The 26,836-nt window shown below is 37.8% G+C and overlaps 1 long non-coding RNA gene across 1 annotated transcript; it reads right to left on the bottom strand.

Annotated features, from left to right (window-relative positions):
* Positions 1 to 11,222: 11,222 nt before the first annotated feature.
* Positions 11,223 to 26,593, bottom strand: LOC125136413 (uncharacterized). The gene is made up of 3 exons (XR_007137177.1): positions 26,205 to 26,593; positions 25,407 to 25,469; positions 11,223 to 11,431 (listed from the first exon to the last, which is right to left on the bottom strand). It is a non-coding gene; the product is annotated as an uncharacterized LOC125136413 (long non-coding RNA).
* Between the last annotated feature and the right edge of the window lie 243 nt (positions 26,594 to 26,836).

Below are 26,836 nucleotides of genomic sequence, written 5' to 3'. Positions count from 1 at the left end.
TAATTATAGACCCTACCATATGGTGGCTGTGAGGACAAAATGAACTAGTCAAACAAAATGCTCAGATCACCGCATAGCACACAATTAGTATTCAGCAAATATTAGTTATTGTTATCTCTAGAAACTATTTCTTCTGAGGGCCTTCAATTATAACAAGGACTTCAAAAATGGGTGAAATATTTGTGTTCCTTGGTATGGATCTTCAATAAAACATACTTATGTACAAAATATCAACAAGAAGTTAAATGATTAGAAAAAATGTTTATTAATATAAAGCTGTAATCACACACTAACAACTCTTGGGAGAAAAATAAACAGGGCCAGAGGGAAGCATCTGATTCTCATAAATCTCTGACTTGGGCAAATTGTCTTGGGTTAAGCAAAATGTTGAAAGAGCTCATGAGTGGAGATCAAGAGTTGGATGGAGGAGTCAAAAATGCACATTTGGGACACAATTACAGCTTTGCTGGTGCTTCCCAGAAACAATGTTTAAGTTCCTCAAAAGTGCTGAAGGGATCACAAACTGAATCAAGTGACTCAGCAAATCCTGTTAGTAGGCAAGGCATTTATTGAGTACTCTTCCAAATAAAGTGTTGTAATATCCCTATAAATACAGAAACATAAAGCTTATGATAAACAAGCTATTGTGTTATTTACTGAGACTTTTAATGTCTTAAGCATACCAAAAATGGGAAGGCCAGGCCAGGAACTAATTAGATTAAGGATTAAGGATTTTTTTTTCCTCTTTAGGGCCACACCTGTGGCACATGGAAGTTCCCAGGCTGGGGTCAATTTGGAGCTGCAGCTACCAACCTACGTCACAGCCACAGCAACACCAGATCTGAGCTACCTCTAATATCTACACTGCAGCTTGTGGCAACACTGGATGTCTAACTCACTGAGGAGGCCAGGGATCAAACCAGCATCCTCAGGGATACTAGTCAGATTCTTTTTTTTGTGTGTGTGTCTTTTTGCCTTTTCTAGGGCTGCTCCTATGGTACATGGAGGTTCCCAGGCTAGGGGTCGAATCGGAACTGTAGCCACCAGCCTACGCCAGAGCCACAGCAACGCAGGATCCAAGCCGCATCTGCGACCCACACGACAGCTCACGGCAATGCCGGGTCCTTAACCCACTGAGCAAGGCCAGGGATCGAACCCGAAACCTCATGGTTCCTAGTAGGATTCTGTAACCACCGTGCCACGACGGGAACTCCATTAGTCAGATTCTTAATCTGCTGATTTAAGGATTTAGCTCAACTTCTGGTACAGTCTTGACAAATATAAAAAGCTCTCTCAGTTGATATAAAACATTGTCTAAAATTGCCTTTCCAAGGCAAATTTGATACAGCTTTAACAAGATATTCTTTCTTTGGGGAGTTAAAGCAGAAGTTGTACAGCATGCTAAGGACTCATTATCATGGACTGAAGTTAATTATTATTTTGGGTACTGAGCTAAAGTCAGACTCATTCCTCCTAATTCACATAAGTAAAACCTACTTCACCTGAGCCTGTTTTTAAGGTGTTTAAAACTCAGGGTCCCTTGATCCTAATCCAGTGTTCTTTCCCCTCTGTCATAGTACTTGTAACTCTGCATGTGCAAAGGAACAGCTTTCTTCTTAATCCTTAAGAGGAAAAACTAAATTCCCCACATATAAGCAACTTTGGAATGAAAAGTTCAGCCATTTCATTTAAGATAGTTCAAAGAATGTATTTATTTTAGACTAACCACACCCCTACAGAGGGAGTGCTTTTGGCATATGGCTTTATCTTGTGCATTAGGAATGCAATCTGCAGTCACTGCAAAACCACTATACAATGCCAGTTTCACAAGGTGATGGTATTTTAGCTAAAATCATATCTCAGGGAGAAGGTGGGTGGCAGGTATACCTAAAGGCTATGATTTTACATAATTTATATATAATTTTTTCTATAAAATATAATGGCATCATAAACCCAAAGGAGAACAGCCTTTTGGGTGTGACTTTTTCCTGAAGACCCAAAAGTAGCCATTTAGAAAGAACATTGCTGCCACAATTTAGGAAAGAAAAAGTGAAAAACAGACTATACCAAGGAGCCATTTACTTAGTACGATGCAGAACACAAGCACTGAGGGCACATACAGACTAAGAGACTTACGATCTAAATTAACATGAACAAGGATGTACATGACATGCAGAAAAGAAAATTAAAGTATCATAAAGGAAGGAGAAAGAGTCAAATTTACTTTTAGCAAAAATTTGAATTATATTAGTTTCTTACAGGAAGCATTCTCCTCAGCTTCCAAAGGTATTAATGGCTAAATGAGACAGTCATTGTATTTGATTATAAGCACTATGTTGTACATTAGACTTCTAGAACTTATTAATCTTGTATAAAATTCTCCATTTTCCCCTCCCCACAACTCTCTGGCAACCACCACTATTTTCTGCTTCTGTAAGTTTGGTTGTTTTAAATACCTCATGTAAGTGGAATCATGTAATATTTGCCTTTCCTGTGACTAACTTATTTCACTTAGCATGTCTTCAGGTCCAACCATGTTGGAAAGATTTTTGTTCTTTTTAAAGGCTGAGTAGTATTCCACTGTATGTATATAACAAACTGATTTGTCTGTCAGTGAACATTTAGATTTTCCTTATTTTGGCAATTTTGAGTAATGCTGAACTGTGCACTTAAAATTTTGGTAAGGAGGTAGTTCTCATGGTAAATTTTCTTGCCCCCACCCCTAAGGGCACAAGGAAAGTTTTGGAGGTGATAGATGTTTATTACTTTGTGGTATGATAAATTCATCAAATTGTATGCATTGAAAATGTATACTTTGCATATATTAATTATACCTCAATAAAGCTGTAAAAAATTAAAGTAAGCCAGGAGTTCCTGTCATGGCTCAGTGGTTAACGAATCTGACTAGGAACCATGAGGTTTCGGGTTCGATCCCTGGCCCTGCTCAGTGGGTTAAGGATCTGGTGTTGCCGTGAGCTGTCGTGTGGGTCGCAGATGCGGCTCGGATCCTGCGTTGCTGTGGCTCTGGCGTAGGCTGGTGGCTACAGCTCCAATTCTTTTTTTTGTTTGTTTTTGTCTTTTTGTCTTTTTTGTTGTTGTTGTTGTTGTTGTTGCTATTTCTTGGGCCGCTCCCACGGCATATGGAGGTTCCCAGGCTAGGGGTTGAATCGGAGCTGTAGCCACCGGCCTATGCCAGAGCCACAGCAACTCGGGATCCGAGCCGCATCTGCAACCTACACCACAGCTTACGGCAACGCCAGACCGTTAACCCACTGAGCAAGGGCAGGGACCGAACCCGCAACCTCATGGTTCCTAGTCGGATTCGTTAACCACTGCGCCACGACGGGAACTCCTACAGCTCCAATTCTACCCCTAGCCTGGGAACCTCCATATGCCACAGGAGTGGCCCAAGAAATGGCAAAAAGACCAAAAAAAAAAAAATTAAAGTAAGCTGAAGATGATGTGGGAATGATATAATCAAGAGTTCTTCTGAGTTAAGTTCTTACAAGGAAAACTTCCCAGCAGCCACTAATTAAACATCATAGTATGCAGAACACAAGACAAAATTTCCTTAAAAGATACACCTTAATCCACTTGGTGCCACTATTCTCAAAGACATCAGTGTGGACAATGAACTAATACATATTTTATTTTTTTCTGAAGTATAGTTGCTGTACAATAGTATATAAATTAGCATAAAAATTACAAGTGTATAATACAATTCATTTTATTATTTTATATTTGGGGCCACACCTGTGGCATATGGAAGTTCTTGGGCCAGGGGTCGAATCAGAGCTGCAGCTGCTGGCCTACACCAAGCCACAGCAATGCAGGATCTGAGCTGTGTCTGCAACCTCCATCCCAACCCACAGCAACGCTGGATCCTTAACCCACTGAGCAAAGGCCAGGGATCAAACCTACATCCTCATGGATACTAGTCAGGTTCTTAACCTGTTGAACCATGATGGGAACTCAAATAATTCACAATTTTAAAGATTATACTCCATTTACAGTTATTATGAAATATTGGCTATATTCTCCATGTTGTATAATACATCCTTGTAACTTATGTGTTTTCTACAAACTGATTTCTTACTCCTCTACTCCTATATAACCCCTCTTCTCTCTCAACACTAGTAACCACAAATTTGTTCTCTACATTTGTGAAGCTTTCTTTTTTGTTATATTTATTATTTTGTTGTATTTTTTTAGATTCCACATGCAAGTGATATTGGTAGTTTGATTTTTAGTTCTGAGAAACCTCTATACTGTTTTCCATGGTGGCGACACCAGTTTACATTCCCACAACAGTGTACAAGGGTTCATTTCTCTCCACATCCTTGCCAAAATCTGTTGTGTTCTTTTTGAGGATACCCATTCTGACAGATGTGAAGTGATATCTAATTGTGGTTGACTTGCACTTTCCTGATTAGCAATGTTGAGCATCTCTCATGTACCTGTTGGCCATCTGCATTTCCTCTTTGAAAGATATCTATTCAGTTCTTCTACCCATTTTAAAATTGAGGTATTTGCTTTTCTGATGTTAAGCTGTATGAGCTGCTTACATATGCTGGCTATTAATTCTTTATCAGTCATCATTTGCAAATATTTTCCCACATTTTAGTAGATTGTCTTTTCATTTTGTTGATGGTTTCCTTTGTTCTACAAAAGCTTATAAGTTTAATTAGGTCTCATTTGTTTATTTTTGCTTTTGGAGACACATCTAAAAAAGTTGTTGCCATTTATGTCAAATGTTCTGCCTATGCTTTCCTATAGGAATTTTACAGTATCTGGTTTAACATTGCCGTGATTTATGTGAGAGCGTGTTTCGCTTACATTTTCCTAAAGGAGTTTTATAGTATCAATTTTGTTTTTGAATATGGTGTTAGAGACTGTTCTAATTTCACTCCCTTACATGTAGCTGTCTAGTTTTCCCAGAACCACTTATTGAAGAGACTCTCTTTTCTCCATTGTATTCTTGACTCCTTTTTTGTAGATTAACTGACTATACAAGCATGGGTTATTTCTAGGTTTTCTATCCTGTTCCATTGGTCTATCTGCCTGTTTTTGTGCCAGTACTATAATGTTTTTTTTCTTTTTTCTTCTCTCATCTTTTTAGGGCCGCACCCACGGCATATGGAGGTTTCCAGGCTAGGAGTCCAATTGTAGCTACAGCTGCCAGCCTATGCCAGAGTCACAGCAACACAGGACCTGAGCTGCTTCTGTGACCTACACCACAGCTCACGGCAATGCTGGATCCTTAACCTTTAACCCACTGAGGCCAGGGGTTGAACCCGCAATCTTATGGTTTCTAGTTGGATTGTTTCTGCTGCGCCATGATGGGAACTCCCCATACTGTTTGATTATAGCTTTGAAGTACAATCTGAAGTCAGGAAGTGTGATTGCTCTAGGTTTGTTCTTTGTCAAAATTGTTTTAGCTATTTGAGGTCTTTTATGTTTCTATATAAATTAAAACAATTTTTTTGTTCTAGTTCTGTGAAAAATGTCATTGGTATTTTAATAGAGATTGCATTGAACTTTTAGATCACCTTCTGTAGTATGGTCGCCTTATCAATTCAAGAACACACAGTATATCTTTTGATCAGTTTGTGTTTTCTTTCATCAATGTCTTACAGTTTTCTTTTTTATTATTATTATTTTTAATAGTTATTTCCCCAGTACAATTTTTTTTCCTACTGTACAGCATGGTGACCCAGTTACACATACATGTTCACATTCTATTTTCGCACATTATCATGCTCCATCTTAAGTGACTAGACATAGTTCCTACTGCTACACAGCAGGATCTCATTGATAATCCATTCCAAAGGCAATAGTTTGCATCTCTTAACCCCAAGCTCCCCATCCACCCCACTCGCTCCCCCTCCCCCCGACAACCACAAGTCTGCTCTCCATGTCCATGATTTTCTTTTCTGTGGAAAGGTTCATTTGTGCCTTGTATTAGATTCCAGATAGAAGTGAGATCATATGGTATTTGTCCTTCTCTTTCTGACTGACTTCACTCAGGATGAGAGTCTCTAGTTCCATCCATGTTGCTGCAAATGGCATTATTTCATTCTTTTTTATGGCTGAGTAGTATTCCATTGTGTATATATATACCACATCTTCCTAACCCAATCGTCTGTCGATGGCCATTTGGGTTGTTTCCATGTCTTGGCTATTGTGAATAGAGCTGCAGTGAACATGCAGGTGCATGTGTCTTCTTTCAGGAAAGTTTTATCCGGATACATGCCTGAGAGTGGGATTGGTGGGTCATATGGTAGTTCTATGTATAGATTTCTAAGGCATTGCCATACTGATCTCCATAGTGGTTGTACCAGCTTCCATTCCCACCAATAGTGCAGGAGGCTTCCCTTTTCTCCACTCCCCCTCCAGCATTTGTTCTTTGTGGACTTATTAATGATGGCCTTTCTGACTGGTGTGAGGTGGTATCTCATGGTAGTTTTGATTGGCATTTCTCTAATAATCAGGGGTGTTGAGCATTTTTTTCATGTGCTTGTTGACCATCTGTACATCTTCCTTGGAAAGTGTCTATTCAGATCTTTTGCCCATTTTTCAATTGGGCGGTTGGCTTTTTTGCTGTCGAGTTGTATAAATTGCTTGTCTATTCTAGAGATTAAGCCCTTGTCAGTTGCATCCTTCGACACTACTTCCTCCCATTCTGTAAGTTGTCTTTTTGGTTTCTTTTGGGTTTCCTTTGCTGTGTCAAAGTTTGTCAGCTTGATTGGGTCCCATTGGTTTATTTTTGCTCTTATTTCTGTTGCTTTGGGAGACTGACCTGAGAAAATATTCATGATACTGATGTCAGAGAATGTTTTGCGTATGTTCTCTTCCACGAGTTTGATGGTGTCTTGTCTTATATTTAAATCTTTCAGCCATTTTGAGTTTATTTTCGTGGGCATGGTGTGAGGGGGTGTTTAGTTTCATTGCTTTGCATGCACAGCTGTCCAGGTTTCCCAGCAATGCTTGCTGAAAAGACTGTCTTTTTCCCATTTTATGTTCTCTCCTCCTTTGTCAAAGATTAATTGACCATAGGTGTCAGGGTTTATTTCTGTGTTCTCTATTCTCTTCCATTGGTCTGTCTGTCTGTTTTGGTGCCAGTACCACACTGTCTTGATGACTGTGGCTTTGTAATATTGCCTGAAGTCTGGGAGGGTTATGCCTCCTGCTTGGTTTTTGTTTCTCAGAATTGCTTTGGCAATTCTGTGTCTTTTGTGGTTTCATATAAATTTTTGGAATGTTTGCTCTAGTTCTGTGAAAAACATCATGGGTAATTTGATAGGGATTGCATTGAATCTGTAGATTGCTTTGGGTAGTATTGCCATTTCTACAATATTAATTTTTCCAACCCAGGAACATGGAATATCTTTCCATTTCTTTACATCTTCTTTAATTTCCTTGATTAATGTTTTATAATTCTTGGCATATAGGTCCTTTGCCTCCTCGGTCAGGTGTATTCCCAGGTATTTGATTTTTTGGGGTGCAATTATAAAAGATATTGTGTTTTTGTATTCCTTTTCTAAAGTTTCATTGTCAGTATACAGAAATGTGACTGATTTCTGAATGTTAATCTTACATCCTGCTACTTTGCTGAATTTGTTGATCAGTTCAAGTAGTTTTTGGGTTGAGTCCTTAGGGTTTTCTATATATAGTATCATGTCATCTGCATACAGTGACAGTTTCACCTCTTCTCTTCCTATTTGGATGCCTTTTATTTCTTTGGTTTGTCTGATTGCTATGGCTAGGAGGACTTCCAATACTATGTTGAATAAAAAATGTAAGAGTGGGCAGCCTTGTCTTGTTCCAGATTTTAGTGGAAAGGCTTTCAGCTTTTTTCCATTGAGTATTATATTTGCTGTGGGTTTGTCATAAATAGCTTTATGTTAAGGTATGTTCCCTCTATAACAGTAACAGTTTTTATCATGAATAGATGTTGGACTTTGTCAGATGCTTTTCCTGGATCTATTGAGATGATAATGTGGTTTTTGACTTTTATTTTGTTAATATGGTGTATGACGATTGATTTGCATATGTTGAACCATCCTTGTGAACCTGGGATGAATCCCACCTGGTTATGGTATATGATCTTTTTTATATGTTGTTGGATTCAGATAGCTAAAATTTTGTTGAGAATTTTTGCATCTGTATTCATCAAAGATATTGGCCTATAGTTTTTTTATTTTTTGATTTTTTTGTGGTATCTTTGTCTTACACTTTTCTGAGTACAGATCTTTTGCCTCCTTAGGTGGGCTTATCCCTAGGTATTATATCCTTTTTTATGTGATGGTAAATGGGATTGTTTCCCTAAGTTCTCTTTCTGATGGTTTGTAACTAGTGTATAGAAATGCAGCAGATTTCTGTACATTAATTTTGCGTCTTGCACCTTTACTGAATTCATTGATGAAGTTTTCTGGGTAGCATTTTAATGATTTTTTGTGTATAGCGTCATGTCATCTGGAAACAGATGTTTTCAAATTGTTCCTTCAATTTGGACTTTTCTTTTTCTTCTCTCATGGCTGTGGCTATGACATCCAAAACTATGCTAAATAAAAGTGGTGAGACTGAGCATCCTTGTCTCATTCCTGATATCTGAGAAAACACTTTCAGCATTTCACCATTGAGAATGACGCTAGCTGTGGGTCTGTCATATATGGCCTTTATTATTGAGGTAGGTTCCCTCTATGCCCACTTTCTGGAGAGTTTTTATCAAGACCAAATGTTGAAATTCACTTAAAGTTTTTTTTGAATCTACTGAGGTGACCATGTGATTTTTATTAATTTGTTAATGTAGTATATCACACTGATTTTCGGATATTAAAAAATCCTTCCATCTATGGGATAAATCCCACTTGATCATAGTGTATGATCCTTTAAGTGCAGTTAGAGTCAGTTTGCTAGTATTTTTGTAAGGATTTTTGCATCTATGTTCATTGATATTGGCATGTAATTTTTTTTTTTTTTTATCTTTGTATTAGGGTGATGCTGGCCTCATGGAAAGAGCTTGGGAATGTCCCTTCTGCATTTTTTTGGAAGTTTCAGAAGGACAGGTGTTAACTCTTCTCTAAATGTTTGTAGAATTCACTTGTGAAACCATCTGGTCCTGGACTTTGATGGGATTTTTAAATACTAACTCAATGTCATTACTGGTAATTGGTCTTTTCCTATTTTTTATTTCTTCCTGGTTCAGTCTCTGGAGATTGCCCCTTTCTAAGAATTTGTTCATTTCTTCTAGGCTGCACATTTTATTGGTATTTAGGTCTTCTAGTAGTCTCTTATGATCCTTTGTATTTTTTGTGGTGTCAGTTGTAACTCCTTTTTCATTTCTGATTGACTTGGCTCTCTGATTGAGTCTGGGTAAATCAATGTTGTTTATTTTTTCAAAGAACCAGCTTTTATTTTCATTGACCATTTCTTTTCTTTTCCTCACCTCTATTTATTCCTGCTCTGATCTTTATGATTTCTTCCTTTTACTAACTTTAGGTTTTGTTTGTCCTTTCTCTAGTTGCTTTAGGTGTAAGGTCAGATTGTTTTGAGATTTTTCTTATTTCCTGAGGTAAGCTTGTATGACCATAAACTTCTTAGAACTGTTTTTGCTTCATCCCAGAAGTTTGGATCATCATGTTTTCATTTGTCTCTAGGTATTTTTAAATTTTCTGTTTGAATTCTTCAGTGATTTATTGGTTTTCTAGAAGCAAACTGCTTAACCTCCTTGTGCAATTTTTTGTTTGTAGTCGATTTCTAGTTTCATAGTGTTGTGGTCAGGAAAAATAAGATGCCTTTGTTTTTTGTTTGTTTGGGTTTTTTTTTGGCTGCACCTTGGCATGCAGAAGTTCCCAGGCCAGGGACTGAACTCATGCCACAGCAGTGACCCAAGCCACAGGAGTAACAATGCTGGATCTGTAACTGCTAGACCACCAAGGAACTCCTGATTTTATTTTATTTTAATTTTTTTGTCTTTTTGCCATTTCTAGGGCCGCTCCTGCAGCATATGGAGGTTCCCAGGCTAGGGGTCGAATCGGAGCTGTAGCCGCCAGCCTACACCACAGCCACAGCAATGGATCTAAGCCGCATCTGCAACCTATACCACAGCTCACGGCAATGCTGGATCCTTAACCCACTGAGCAAAGCCAGGGATCGAATCTGCAGCCTCATGGTTCCTAGTTGGATTCGTTAACCAGTGAGCCACGACGGGAACTCCCTCCTGATTTTAACTTTCTTAAATTTACCAAGGTTTATTTTGTGGTCTGGTATGTGATCTATCCTGGAGAAGGTTCCATGTGCAAGTGAAAGAATGTATATCAGCTGCTTTGGGATGGAATGCTCTCTATATACCAGTTATAACACTAAAGATAGTCATCAAATCATAAAAGAAGAGAAAAAAAGAAAAGAAAAAAGACCTACAAGAACAGATCCAAAACAATTAACAAAATGAGAGTAAGAACATACATATCAAGAATTCACGTAAATGTAAATGAAGAACATACATATCAAGAATTCACGTAAATGTAAATGGACTAAATGCTCCAACTAAAAGACACAGACAGCTGAATGGATACAAAACCAAGACCCATTTATATGCTGCCTACAAGAGACCCACTTCAGATCTAGGGATGTACAGGCTGAAAGTGAGGAGGTGGAAGAAGATATTTCATGCAAATGGAAATGAAAAAAATGGAATAGCAATACTCATATCAGACAAAATAGACATTAAAATAAAGACTGTTACAAGAGACAAAGAAGGACACTAATGATCAAGGGATCAATCCAAGAAGATATCAATTTTAAGTATATATGCACCCAAAATAGGAGCACCACAATATTTAAAAAAAGTTGTTTTTTTTTTTGTTTTGTTTTGTTTTCTTTTTAGGGCTATATCTGTGGCACATGGAAGTTTCCAGACTAGGGGTTGAACTGGAGCTTCAGCTGCCATCATATACCAGAGCCGTATCAGTGACCTAAACTGCAGCCTGTGGCAATGCCAGATACTTAATCCATTGAATGAGGCCAGGGATCAAGCCCACATCCTCATGGATACTAGTCAGATTCTTAGCCCACTGAGCCACAATGGGAAGTAACTCCAGGAGGACAATATATAAGGCAAATATTAATGGACATGAAAGAAACTGACAGTAACAGTCACCCCACTTAAATCAATGGACAGATCATCCAGACTGAAAATGAATAAGGAAAACACTGGCTTTAAATGACACATTAGACCAAATGATCTTAATTGATACAGAGAATTCCATCCAAAAGCAGGAGAGTAATACATAAGTGTAAATATAACATATCTTAGAAATAAACAGGAATGGCCGTGGTATACAAAATTATTATATGAATTTTGATTATAAAGGTCTTACTCACCTACTGACACCAGAGCAAACACCTTCCCTCTTTTGCAGGTAGTCATCTAGTAAAAAGAAACATGCACTTGAGTATGAAATTGCTTACATCCAGATCTTCCTAAAAAGTACAGATAAGAACTTACAGCTCAAAAAAAAAAAAAAAAAAGTATAGATAAGAACTAATCTTTCAAAGAAAATCCCAATAGTATGGTTTTAGAATCACCATATATTTAGTATTTTAGAACAACTCTTGAGAACAGGGACTCTACCTAACCTTTGTGTTTAACATCAACAAGCATATATAGCAAGGAACCTATTGATTATGGAAAGCCTCACTTTCTCAACCAGTTGACATCTTATTACCCACAGGGTATCTGACACCTCAACGCCTCTGTTTAGTATCCAGAAACAATGACATATAATAGAAGGTCGACTTCAGACAGAGCCTCAATCATAACTGCTTGCATCCATTGGGACATAAAGCCACCTTTTAAATTTTCCAGTAAGTTTTAGGAAACATACTTGAAATATGATTTTTAAGGAGCTGTGTAATCAGACTGACTAACATGAGAAAAGACATTTCTATTAGTCTTACTTGAAGATGAAAAAAATTCCAGAGATTCAACTTAAATTTTGAGGCTCTGTTCTTCATAAAAATGTAAACACTTTTTAACAACTTAATTGCTGAATAATGAACCAAATGTGTTTCAGTGGTACGTAAACATTTGGCATATACTTCTAAACTATCAGTGTTACAATTTAGTCATAAATTGTAAATGTTACTAGTATCTGTTTGAGGAAGCTTTTCTTTCCATATAGTCAGCTGTTGTTTTTTTACTTAAAAGAAGAGACGGAAAAGATTGATCAAGAGATAAAAGTAGCAGACAGGAAACTCACACCATATGTGATATGACAAATGGGGCTATGCCAGCTGCTACAAGCAGCTCATGGAAGCTGTGTATATTTTATAAATATCTTTTAATTAAAGTATCTGATTTCAAAGATATAATGCAGTTCCTTAAATAAACTCATCAACAACTAAATTAACATTTAAAAGAAAAGCACTAAGCTGTGTCATTTAAACACAAATCTTATAACTGAATCCTCTAACTTATAATTCCTTACAAATATCAACTTATATTTGTAAAGAATTATTAGGTCCCACTACCCAACAAAAATAATAGAAAAAGCCATATTTTCATTTACTTCAAATTACAAAACTGTATCATTTGTCCAAGAAAATCTTTTTTTTTTTTTTTTGGTCTTTTTGCCATTTCTAGGGCCGCTCCCGTGGCATATGGAGGTTCCCAGGCTAGGGGTCCAATCGGAGCTGTAGCTGCCGGCCTACGCCAGGGCCACAGCAACGCAGGATCCGAGCCACGTCTGCGACCTACACCACAGCTCACGGCAACGCCGGATCCTTAACCCACTGAGCAAGGGCAGGGATTGAACCCGCAACCTCATGGTTCCTAGTCGGATTCGTTAACCACTGCGCCACGACAGGAACTCCTGTCCAAGAAAATCTTAAGAAGATATAAGGTGTAATACTTTTCTAAAACATTAGCTCCTCTCTTGAATATTATATAAAACACATGTCAATTATTACAATCATTATAGTTTTTATTAAATTCCAAACTTATGTCATATTTAAATAGTAAAATTTACAAAAAAATTCTTTAAGTAATTTGACCAATTTATAACTTCTAGCTATGAGAAACTCTTAAAGCAAGATTTTGCTATTTCACATTTTAAATATTTGTAGGATAAATTCATTACAGAAATTAATCTAACTACATCCTGACTAAGCAGAAGTTATTGATTAAATTATAAGACTAAGGCAACAATAACAAAGCCCTGAATCAATAATGTCAGACATTCTTAAAACCATAGCATGTTAAGTTTACTTTCTTTCATTTGCTATCCAATCACCTTTAAAAACTTTAAAGGCTCAGAAATGACAAAATTTTAAAAGTCACATAGCATTTAATGTTTAAAAATTAATTAAAAGGGTACTAAATCACTTTCTATTCATTTGTTTTTGCTTTTAGTTGGCTTTAAAAGTGCAAGTCAAAGGAAAAAAACTATACTAGGTTAAATCCCCAATAACTTAAAAAAATGTGGAGAATAAAATTTTATTGTTTAAAATAAACATTTGATTTTTTTTTGCTAGGGATCAAACCTACATACTCATGGATACTAGTTGGGTTTGTTACCACTGAGACACAACAGGGAACTCCTAAATGGTTTTTGTTTGGTTTTGTTTCAAGGGCCACACCTGAGGCATATGGAAGTTCCTGGGCTAGGGGTTGAATCAGCGTTGCAGCTGCCAGCCTGTGCCACAGCCACAGCAATGCCAGATCTGAGCTGCCTCTGTGATCTATACCACAGCTTGCACCAATTCTAGATCCTTAACCCACTGAGTAAGACCAGGGATCGAACCTGCATCTTCACAGATACTAGTCAGATTCTGAACCCTCTGAGCCACAAGGGGAATTCCTTTAAACAGTTCTTTTTTTTTTTTTTTGTCTTTTTGCCATTTCTAGGGCCGCTCCTACGGCACATGGAGGTTCCCAGGCTAGGGGTTGAATCGGAGCTGCAGCCTCCGGCCTACGCCAGAGCCACAGCAACGCAAGATCCGAGCCGCGTCTGCAACCTACACCACAGCTCACAGCAATGCCAGATCGTTAACCCACTGAGCAAGGGCAGGGACCGAACCTGCAACCGCATGGTTCCTAGTCGGATTCGTTAACCACTGAACCATGATGGGAACTCCTTAAACAGTTCTTTTTGAAAGCAAGCCGATATAAAGTATAATCTTAGAGTTGATGAAGATTAAAGAACTTCACCTAGGAAGTAGTATAAAAACACTAATCCATCATAGATAATGTTCAAATAAAAGTCATTAATGCGTCCATTTGTAAGAAAACCTTCTCCTACTCTGCATAAAGTTATGATAATCTTTATGGTTGATTATAGCATAGGATGATAGGTTGATACTAGGTATTGGATAATATTCACATTATACATATATATGAGTATGTAGTCTGTGTATTTTTAATTACTAGGTTTTTACTTCCCTCTGTTCCTAGTCACGATTAATTAATTTTCCCATTTCCATCATTAAGTGACTTTTGTCTAGTACAGAATGCAGTGGTTACTTTTTAATTAAGAATATAAAATCTGATAAAAGGAGGATTAAGATGGCTAAGAAGGAGGATGTGGAGTTCATTGACCTCTTTCCACAAATACATCAGGAATATATCTACAGATGGAACAATCCTCATAGGACATCTATTGAATACTGGTAGAAGAACTCAAATACCTAAAAGAACAAAAGGGATCTCCACATAACTGGATAGGATGAAAGGGGGGAAAAAAAAAGGTGGAAGCAGATAAGGACCTGCACCCCACGGCTGGAGCTGAAGGAAAAGTTGCCACACCTAGCTGAGTCACCTCACCCGAGGGGGAGGCCAGCTAGGATAGAAAAAGAGCTTTGGAGGCTTGGAGGAAAACACAATAACCAGTCTGTGGGCAGGCAGGACAGAATGAGACATATACAACCGCCCTGTTCTCCCCAGCCTAAGACACAAGTCTGCTAATATGGGCAGGGCTGAATGCTGGAGAATGGGGCTTGAAGAACAGGCCTGGGGATAGGATGGCTGTTGGCTGTGCAAGACAACCTGGAGCAGTCGGAGGGTAAAGTGCCACAAATAGGAATATTTGGGGAAGAGGCCCAGGTTGCCCCAGAGGCTAAGCACTATTGTTAGGTGGCACGTGAGGGGTGGGGTTGCCAATGGAGCCTCTTTCCCCAACAGGCCCCTGTCTCTGTGGGCTTGAGGAGGATCCCACCTGGGCTGGTCCATGACCCCCATTGTAGCCCCACCCATCCCTCCTGGAGCAGGCCCACCCTGCATTCCAATCACTGCCCTGCCTCCTCTCACAGGAACAGGCTCTGAGTACACAGATAGTAGCCCATCCACCTCCCATACACAATGATCACCACACTGCCTGACAGGCTCCTGTGACCTGCTGCTTTGGGAGCAGTCGCTGGCACTGTCCATCAGAGGGACAAAACCCAGCTCCACCCCTCATGGGGCCAGCGTCAGAAGCAAGGAGAACTAAAACCTGGCCTGAGAAAAGGAGACCACAAACATAGAAAGTGAGAAAAATAAGATGACAGAGAAATATGTTTCAGATAAAGGAACAAGATAAACATCCACAAAAACAACTTAATGAAGAGAAGATAGGTGATTTATATGAAAAAAAATTTAGAGTAAGAGTAATGATATAAGGATGATCCAAGATCTCAGTAAAAAAATGGAGGCACAGATCTAGGAGTTGCCAATAAATGTCTAACGAAGAGACAGAAGATTTAAAGAATGAAGATGAACAATACAGTATCTGAAATTAAAAATACATTAGAACAAATCACAAAACAACTGAGACAATGAATAGGTAAGGTGGAAGACAGAGTGGTAGAAATCACTGCCACTGAAAAGAATAAAGAATAACAATAAATCAGGACAGTCTAAGAAGCCTCTGGGACAAGATTAAATGTACCAACATTTGCATCATAGGGGTCCCAAAAGGTAAATAGAAAAAGGGCCTGAGGAAATATCTGAAGAAATTATAGCTGAAAACATCCTTAATATGGAAAAGGAAACCCACTCAAGTTGAGGAAGTGCAGAGTGTCTGATACAGAATAAACTCAAGGAGGAACAGACTGAGATACATATTAATCAAACTGACAAAAATTAAAGACAAAGAAAAAATATTAAAAGTAACAAGGGAAAAGCAACAAATAACATACAAGGGAACCCCCATAAGGTTATCAGCTGGTTTTTCAGCAGAAATCCTGTAGCCCAGAAAGGCATGACACATATAAAGTGATGAAAGGGAAAAACCTTTCATCAACCAAGAATACTTAGCAAGTCTCTCATTCAGATTTGATGAAGAAATCAAAAGTTTTACAGACAACCAAAACCTAAAAGAATTTAGCACCACCAAATCAGCTTTACAACAAATCCTAAAGGAAGTTCTCTAGGTGGAAAAGGCCAGAACTAGAAATAAAAAAGTTATGAATAGGAAAGCTCACTAGTAAAGACCAACATAGAAGTGGGAGATCATCCACATACAAATATGATAGCAAATCAGCAACTATGAGGATTGGATGAATGCATAACACTGAAAATGCATTTGAAATTAAGAGATCAGCAAGTTAAAACAATTTTGTATACATATAGAATGCTATAACAATACCTTGTGGGAATCACAAACCAAAAAACTACAACAGACACACTCATAAAAAAGAAAAAGCAATCCAAACACTAAAGATAATCATCAGGAGTTCCCATCGTGGCTCAGTAGTTAATGAATCCGACTGGGAACCGTGAGGTTGTGGGTTCGATCCCTGGCCTTGCTCAGAGGGTTAAGGACCCGGCGTTGTTGTGAGCTGTGGTATAGGTTGCAGACGTGGCTCGGATCCCGAGTTGCTGTGGCTCTGGCGTAGGCCAGCAGCTACAGCTCTGATTCGACCCCTAGCCTGGGAACCTCCATATACTACAGGAGTGGCCCTAGAAAAGGCAAAAAGACAAAAAGACAAAAAAAAAAAAAAGAAGATAATCATCAAACCACAAGAAAAAAGAACAAAAGAAGGAAAAGACCTACAAAAACAAATCCAAAACAATTAAGAAAATGGCAACAAATGCATATCTATATACAATTACCTTAAATGTAAATGGCTTAAGTGCTCCAAGCAAAATATGTACACAAGCTGAATGGATATAAAAACAACACCCATATAATACTATCTATAAGAGACCCACTTCAGATATAGGGACACATAAAGACTGAAAGTGAGGGGATGGAAGAAAATATTCCATGCAAATGGAAACAAAGTTAGAATAGCAATACTCATTTCAGACAAAATAGACTTTAAAATAAAGGTTATTGCAAGAGACAAAGAAGGACACTACCTAATGATCAAGGAATCAATCCAAGAAGAAGATATAACAAGTATAAATACATATGCACCCAATAAAGGAGAACCACAACATATAAGGCAACTGCTAACAGCCATAAAAGGAGAAATCAAGAGTAATAAAATAGTAGTGAGGGACTGTAACACCTCAGTCAATGGACAGATGATTCAGAAAGAGAATCAATAAATACAGGCTCTGCATAACAAATGAGATCTGACAGACTTAATAGATTATAGAACATGCTATCTGAAAGCAGCAGAATACACATTCTTCTCAAGTGCATACAGAACTTTCTCCAAGATAGATCACATTTTAAGCCCCAAATCAAGCTTCAGTAAATTTAAGAAAACTGAAATCATACCATGCATTTTTTTCTGACCACAACATATGAGCTTAGAAATCAAATACAAGAAAAAACTGTAAAAAACACAAACATGTGGAGGATAAATGATACGATTCTAAAGAACTAATAGATCACTGAAGAAATCAAAGAGAAAATAAAGAAATACCTAGAGACAAATGAAAATAAAAATATGACGATCAAAAACCTATTGGAAGAGTTCATATTGTGGCTCAGTGGAAACAAATCTGACTAGTGTCCATGAAGATGAAGGTTCGGTCCCTGGCCTCACGCGGTGGGTTAATGATCAGCATTGCTGTGAGCTGTGGCATAGGCCAGCAGCTGTAGCTCTGATTCGACCCCTAGCCTGGGAACCTCCATATGCTGCAGGAGTGGCCCTAGAAAAGGCAAAAAGACGAAAAGACAAAACAAAACAAAACAAAAAAAACCCACAAAAAACAAACCACCTATCCATCTGAAACTATTCCAAAAAATTCCAAAGGAACACTCCCAAGCTCATTCTATGAGGCCACCATCAGCTTGATCCCCAAACCAGTCAAAGATACCATGAAAAAAGGAAATTATAGGCCAATAATACTGATGAACACAGACACAAAAATCCTCAACAAAATATTGGCAAACTGAATCCAAAGATACATTAAAAGTATCATATTCCATGATCAAGTGGGAATTATCCCAGGAATGAAGGATTTTTCAGTATATGCAAATCAATCTATGTTATACACCACATCAACAAACTAAAGAATAAAAACCATATGGTCATTTCAATAGATGTTGAGAAAGCTTTTGACAAAATTCATCACCCATTTATGTCAAAAACTCAGCAGAAAGTGGGCAAAGAGGGAACCTACCTCAATATAATAAAGGCCATATATGACAAAACCACAGCTAACATCATTCTCCATGGTGAAAAGGTGAAAGGACTTCCTCTAAGATCAGGAACAAGACAAGGATGTCCATTCTCGCCACTTTTACTCAACAAAGTTTTGGAAGCCCTGGCCCTGGCAATCAGAGAAAAAAAGAAAGAAAAGAAATCCAAACTGAAAGGGAGTAAGTTAAACTGTCACTGTTTGCAGAAGACAGAACTATACATAGAAAATTCTAAAAATGCTACCAGAAAACTACTAGAGCTAATCAATGAATTCAGTAAAGTTGCAGGATACAAAATGAATATACAAACATCTAATGCACTCCTATAGCTGAACAATGAAGGATCATAAAGATAAATTAAGGGAAAAAAAAACATTTACCATCACATCAAAAAGAATACAATACCTAGGAATAAACCCACCTAAAGAGGCAAAAGACCTGTACTTTGAAAACTGTTAAGACACTGACAAAGAAAATTGAAGATGACACAAACAAATGGAAAGATATACCATGCTCTTGGATTGGAAGAATCAGTATTGTCAAAATGACTGTACTCCCCAAGGCAATCTATAGATTCAGTGCAATTCCTATAAAATTTTCACAGAACTAGAACAAAAAATTCTAAAATTTGTATGGAAACACAAAAGACCCTGAATATCCAAAGCAATCCCGAGAAAGAAAAATAGCTGGAGGAATCAGGCTCCCTGATTTCAGCCTATACTACAAAGCTACAGTAATTAAACCAGTATGGTACTGACACAAAAACGGAAATATTTATCAGTGGAACAGGATAGACAGCCCAGAGATAAATTGATGCACATATGGTTAATTAATCTACAACAAAGGAGGCAAGACTATACAATGGAGAAAAGACAGTCTCTGCAATAAGTGGTTCTGGAAAAACTGGACAGCTAACTGTAAAAGAATGAAATTAGAACATTCTCTTACACCATATTCAAAAATAAACTCAAAATGTATTAAAGAACTAAATATAAGGCCATATACTATAAAACTTAGAGAAAAAGATATGCAGAACACTCTGACCTAAATTGCAGCAATATCTTTTTTGATTCACCTTCTAGAATAATGAAAATAATAACAAAAATAAACAAATGAGAGACCTAATTAAACATAAATGCTTGGGCTCAGCAAAGAGATGCATTAAAAAGAAACAAATAAAAAGCAAAAAAACACATGGAATGGGAGAAAATCTTTGCAAATGAGGCAACTGAAAAGGGATTAATCTCCAAGACATACAAACATCTCCTACAGCTTTATATTAAAAAACCAAACAACCCAATTAAAAAATGGTCTGAAATCTAAATGGACATTTCTCCAAAGACAAACAGGTGGCCAAAAAGCACATGAAAAGATGCTCAACATCATTAAGGATTAGAGAAATGCAAATCAAAACTACAGTGAGGGATCACCTCATACCAGTCAGGATAGGCATCATCAAAAGTCTGCAAACCATAAATGCTGCAGAGGATGTGGAGAAAAGGGAACCCTCCTACACTGTTGACTGGAATATAAATTGGTGCAACCACTACGAAGAACAGTATGGAGGTTCCTTAAAAAATTAAATATACAACCACCAGGAGTTCCCATCATGGCTCAGTGGTTAATGAATTTGACTAGGAACCTTGAGGTTGCGGGTTCAATCCCTGGCCTCACTCAATGGGTTAAGGATCTGGCATTACCCTGAGCTGTGGTGTAGGTCGCAGATGCAGCTCAGATCCCATGCTGCTGTGGCTCTGGCATAGGCCAGCGGCTACAGCTCCGATTAGACCCCTAGCCTGGGAACCTCCATATGTGGTGGGTTAGGCCCTAGAAAAGACAAAAACAAAAAACAACAACAACAACAAAAAAATACACACACACACACACACACACACAACCACCATATGATCCAGCAATCTTACACCTGGGCATATGTCTGGACAAAATTATAATTCAAAAAGAAACATGTACCCCAATCTTCACTGAAGCACAATTTACAATAGCCAAGACATGGAAGTAACCTGAATGTCCATTAACAATGGAATGGATAAGGAAGATGTACAATGGATTACTTATTACTCAGCCATAAAATAGAACAAAACAATGATTGACCTAGAAATTATCATGCTAAGTGAAGTCAGGCAGAGAAAGATAATTATCATGTGAGATCACTAATATGTGGAATCTCATAAAAAACAATACAAAAGAACTTATTCACAAAACAGACACAAACTCAAAGATTTCATAAGCAAACTTATGGTTACCAAAGTGAAAATGTTTGGGGGGGAGGGATAAATTAGGAGGTTGAAATTAACACATACATACTACTACATATAAAATAGCTAAGTAACAAGGACCTACAGTATAGCACAGGGAAATATATTCAACACTTTGTAATAACTTATGTGGGAAAAGAATCTGAAAAGTAATGGCTATGTATAACTGATTCACTTTCCTGTACACTTGAAATTAACAAAACATTGTGAGTCAAATATACTCCAATAAAAATTTTTTTTAAAAGTATATAGCATCTAAAGAATGACTATTTAGGCAGAAGAGAAAATTATTGTCTGAAGCACCTCATTAGGTGGACTCTTTGTTGAAAATGTCAGGATATTAAGAATTAATTAATTTGGACAGGGCTGAATATTAAAAAATCAAATCTTAGTTCTATACTGACCCAATATTCACAGCAATTTTTTTTTAAGGGCTGCACCTAAGGCACATCGAAGTTCCCAGGCTAGGCTACAGATGCCAGCCTACACTACAGCCACAGCAACACCCGGATCTGAACCAAGTTTTCGACCTACACCACAGCTTGCAGCATTGCCTGATCCTTAATTCACTGAGGGAGGCCAGGGATTGAACCTGCATCTTCGTGGATATTAGGCAGGTTTTTAACCTGCTGAACCACAATGGGAATTCCTCATACTACTTCTTAATGTTATGTCAGTTTCATAAATAAGAACTGAATTACTAGTTATTTAGAAAACTAAATTTGATGGCTAGAGAATATATACTACAGCAGAAGTTGAAATTTTGTTCCAAAATACTTAGGATTACTTAAACATACCTATGTTTTTCTTCAAAATACAGAAGTTGTATTCTTTTTTTTTTGTCTTTTTTTTGCTATTTCTTGGGCCACTCCTGCGGCATATGGAGGTTCCCAGGCTAGGGGTCTAATCGGAGCTGTAGCCAGAGCCACAGCAACACGGGATCCGAGCCACGTCTGCAACCTACACCACAGCTCACGGCAACGCTGGATCCTTAACCCACTGAGCAAGGGCAGGGACCGAACCCACAACCTCATGGTTCCTAGTCGGATTCATTAACCACTGCGCCATGATGGGAACTCCAGAAGTTGTATTCTTTTTCCTTATAAGTCCTCTTCCTAAAATAAACATTTTTTAAAAGTAGGTAATGATTAGCTATGGCAAAAGAAAACACAATCCTATATTAAGAATGCTTCAAAAGTAATTCTCCAATATTTCTTTTTTGCTTCTAATTTCCCTAAGAAATTAATAATAATTGCATATAACACATAGTTTTAATAGGCAAAAATGTTTTTCTGTTACCTTCAAGCTTTTCCAGTATATGGAAAGTAGGAAACAGTATACCAAATATCAGCATGTAGCATTTGAATGAATTCATTTGCATTAAAATGAATTCATACACATAGAGGAAAATCCGAAAGGGCAGACACAGTGGGTCCTCTCTAGGTAGATGACATTATAGGTATTAAATTTTCTTCTTTTTCTTACTATATTTTCAGAAACAAGTATGAACTACGTTTCCAATTTAAAAAAGGAACTTAAAGGGAAAGAACACTGTATCTCACATGATTCTTAATCATTTAAGATAAAAGCAGAAGAGGAGTTCCTATCGTGGCTCGGCGGAAAAGAATCTGATCAGTATTCATAAGGACACAGGTTCAATCCCTGGCCTTGCTCAGTGGGTTAAGGATCAGGTGTTGCTGTGAGCTTTGGTGCAGGTTGCAGACGTGGCTCGGATCCCATGTTGCTGTGCTGTGGTGTAGGCCAGAAGCTACAGCTCTGATTTGACCTCTAGCCTGAGAACCTCCATCTACCATGGGTGTGGCCCTAAAAAGACAAAAAAAAAAAAGGATAAAAGCAGAAGAGAAACACAAAACACCAATTCCAAAATTTATGTATTTTACAAATTACACGAAAAATACCCTAATTTTGAATGTTATAGATGGTTCTGATGTGAACTATAGAAACCATACAGGAGTTCCCGTCGTGGCGCAGTGGTTAACGAATCCAACTAGGAACCATGAGGTTGCGGTTCGGTCCCTGCCCTTGCTCAGTGGGTTAAGGTTCTGGCGTTGCCGTGAGCTGTGGTGTAGGTTGCAGACGCAGCTCGGATCCCGCGTTGCTGTGGCTCTGGCGTAGGCTGGCGGCTACAGCTCCGATTCAACCCCTAGCCTGGGAACCTCCATATGCCGTGGGAGTGGCCCAAAGAAATAGCAAAAAGACCAAAAAAAAAAAAAAAGAAAAGAAAAAAAAAGAAACCATACAATAGAAAAACAAATGTAATCACTTTTAAGAATCAAATACATTTAACTAAGGTTTTATTTTGTTGTAGCACAAACATTTATAAAGCAATTTTATAAAACAAAAAAGCAAGAGAAAAAACTGGATATTTTGACTCCAGAACTACTCATTTTTAGCTGCTATGCTATCATAAAATAGCTTTGGATTACTAAATTACTTCTTCACACAATGTATGCCAAAGATGCCACGCCCTTACATTTTTATTCCTAAGAATTAAATGTCTACTACTGGTAGACCAGGTAAATGCTAACACTGAGGAAGTGACAGAGAACACAGACTCTGTCCTCATAAAGCTATCAGTCTAGCTGAGAAGACAGATGAAATCAATTACAAAACACTAGGCAGTGTTAAAAACAGGGTTGACAGATGATATCACTTATATCTGGAATCTAATATATGGCACAAATGAACCTTTCCACAGAAAAGAAAATCATGGACTTGGAGAGGAGACTTGTGGTTGCCAAGGGGGAAGGGGAGGGAGTGGGATGGATTGGGAGCTTGGGGTTAATAGATGCAGGCTATTGCCTTTGGGATGGATTAGCAATGAGATCCTGCTATGTAGCACTGGGAATTATGTCTAGTCACTTATGCTGGAGCAGGATAATGTGAGAAAAAAGAATGTGAACATGTATGTGTAACTGGGTCACCAGGCTGTACAGTAGGAAAAAAAAAATGTATTGGGGAAGAGAAAAAAAAAAAAAAAAAAACAGGGTTGAAATTAGATGTGTAGCAGAGACCTTGAACAGCTGAAGAGGTTTCAGAGAAGGCTCACAGAGACACGGTGTTTAAGTTGAGACCTGAATGATAAGAAACTGATAAATGAGTAAACTCTGGGAAAAGAGTGTTTAGGCAAACAACATTTGCAGAGGAAGTATAGTGTTTTCCAGAAACTGAAACAAGTTCATTCTAGCTGGATCACTGCGAGGGGAGGAGAGGAGGTGGTTTTGTCGAGAGACTGTAAATCATACTGTTTATAGACTTGCTCCCGAATCTTTAAGGAGTGACAACGTAAAACGTGTGCCCTACAGACTATTCTGGAAAAGCATGTATGGAGAACAGGTTTTAGGGATGCAAGACCAATGCAAAGAGACCACTCAGGAGGCTCCTGGAATAATGTAGACTAAGACAATGGCAAAAGAAGTGGAGAGATGTGGAACGATGAGAGAAATTTAGGGAGTTGCACCAACAGGATTAGTATGAGTGATGTGGAGATGATTCAAAGATGACTCACAGGTTTGTGGTTTGATAATTGCTGATATTAGGAATATTCAATGAGAATGGAAACCTAGGACCCAGACAGAACAATTTTTTACCCCTAGATGGTGGTGGGGGTGGTGGTTGGGGGGGTGGGGCAGGTTTAGTGGACAGGAGTGGAGGTAGAGAATGAGGTCAATTCGGGATATACTTTACTTAGAATGTCTGAAAGGTATCTCAATGGATGTTTCCAGTAGGCAATCAGATATATAATTTATGAGCTACGAGTTAGGTTTAGGGCAAGATACATATTTGAGAATGATAAACATAAAGTCCAGTGTTTTCTCAACTTAAAATAAAAAAATCCATGCCTATTTGATCAGTCAAAAAATGGCCTCCCTTCCACTCAAAATGTGAGACCAATTAATGTGGGTGGTAAAGGACACCACAGGAATAAACAATGTTTTTTAGAGAAATGAGAAAAGAACTTAAGGCAGGTCCTTGAAGAACACCAATGTCTAAGGGACAAGCAGGGGAACCTTCAAAAGAAGAGACTGTAAAGTGAATTGGTTTCTCCCCTTCACTGGTTTCTTGTCATCGATTCTAAGAGAAAGGAATCTGGATGGTTAAGGAGAAAAGATAAGCCTCTTCCAAATCTTTTCTAAGCTTAAGAACCAGCCTTAAAGAAAGGTATTAATCTGCATTTCTCCTGCTGCTGTTGAGGATAAGCTACAGTTGTATATAGAGAAACTAGAGAGTACCCTGTAGGGCAAGTGGGGAGGTGAAGTAGGTCCTCATTCACACATTCAACCGATTTAGACACAGGTCTAATGAAGTTTTTAAACGTTTCTTTCTCCCCTCCCCCCAACTTTCTTTTTCAAATAAAAGTAGAAAAATAAACGGTTGTTAACCCTACTCCTGACTTCTGGAAAGTGAGGTCTAATTCCAATCCAGGCTCCATGTTGCAAGTATGGTTGATAAATACAATAGAGTAATTCCAGAAGCAAGTAATTCTGGTAATTCAGTGTATCCCAGGACTCCCAGGACAATTTTTTCTTACCCTAAAAAATACTGTGGATCAACTCTTCTTAGCGTTTGTGTAAATCCATACTGTCACAACAGTCTTGGCCGGGTCCAGGATGTTAAAAAAAAAAAAGAAAGAAAGAAAAAGAAGAAAGAAATCCTGGTTTAAATCTGAATGAACATACAGAATACTGTAATAAAGCACAAAACCTAAACACTGGTTCAAGTGTATTTGGGGGCAGACTCCTTATCTAGACTCACGGCATCTCCCAACAGAAAACTTCATAGTTCAGAAAACAGTAATTCCATCTATCAAAGAATATACAACAAGCATTGCTATGAAAAATACTGGCAGCTATGAGGCTGCCCTTTCACAGAACTACTGGTACACAGAAAATTTTGGGGTTTTATGATTAATTACAGTCTATAAGAGAAAATACTGGGGTATATACTATGTTTTACTTATAATTGTACTTAATTTTTACTGAAGTTTGATTTTAGCATTTACTGTTAAGTCAATGATCTGACCCAGAAAAAGTTATGATGACCATGATAGTCTATTATTTTAAGTACAATATTGGAAAAATGTACTCAATATACTGGGTATATGATATATAGTATTTACACTTCGTTATACTTGGTGTTGTTACTGAATCAATCAAACTACATTACAAATTAGAACCATAAAGTTGTTTAAGGATGAACTTTTTATGTCTATATGCCTGTTATAGAATAAAAGAGGAGGAATAATGTGTCATAAAGTTCTACGACAATTTTCATAGCTAGAAGAATCAAAAATCAAGGGAGAAAGAATAACATAGGAGTAAATACCTACCAACAAATGTCTAGCAATACTATTTTCATCTGAGATAATCCAGAAAATAAGTCTGTATTGAAAGATAAGAAGTAGTGCATCCAAATAGATCACTCCAGTTGAGTCAGCTCCTTGTGATTCTTTTTTTTTTTTTTTCTTTAAATCAACAAAGACAATTGACATTACCACTTTGTTCTTAAATAGGAAGAAAATAACTGGGGATGACTATCAAAATATTAAATTTTGGTTTTTTTTTTTTAAACTCCTTGACTAACTTAAGTAACTAAATAAACATTGGGGGGGGGGGCACACCTGTGGCACATGGAAGTTCCCGGGCTAGGGCTTGAATTGGAGCTATAGAGATATAGCTGCTGCCCTACGCCACAGCCACAGCCACACCAGGTCTGAGCCATGTCTGTGACCTACACTGCAGCTTGCGGCAACACTGGATCCTTCAACCCACTGGATAAGGCCAGGGATTGAATCTGCATCCTCATGGATATTAGTCAGGTTCTTAACCTGCTGAGCCACGAAGGGAACTCCTAAATAAACATTTAAATATGATTTCTATTGTCAGCATTTAATAACTAATAATCATTATTCAAATTAGTTATCCATTGATATTAATTATACCAACAACTTGCCAAATATAG

Source organism: Phacochoerus africanus, chromosome 9, assembly GCF_016906955.1.
Source record: "Phacochoerus africanus isolate WHEZ1 chromosome 9, ROS_Pafr_v1, whole genome shotgun sequence".
NCBI lineage: Eukaryota > Metazoa > Chordata > Mammalia > Artiodactyla > Suidae > Phacochoerus > Phacochoerus africanus.
Note: the sequence above shows the minus strand (reverse complement) of the source record. Positions and strands in the feature narration are given on the sequence as shown.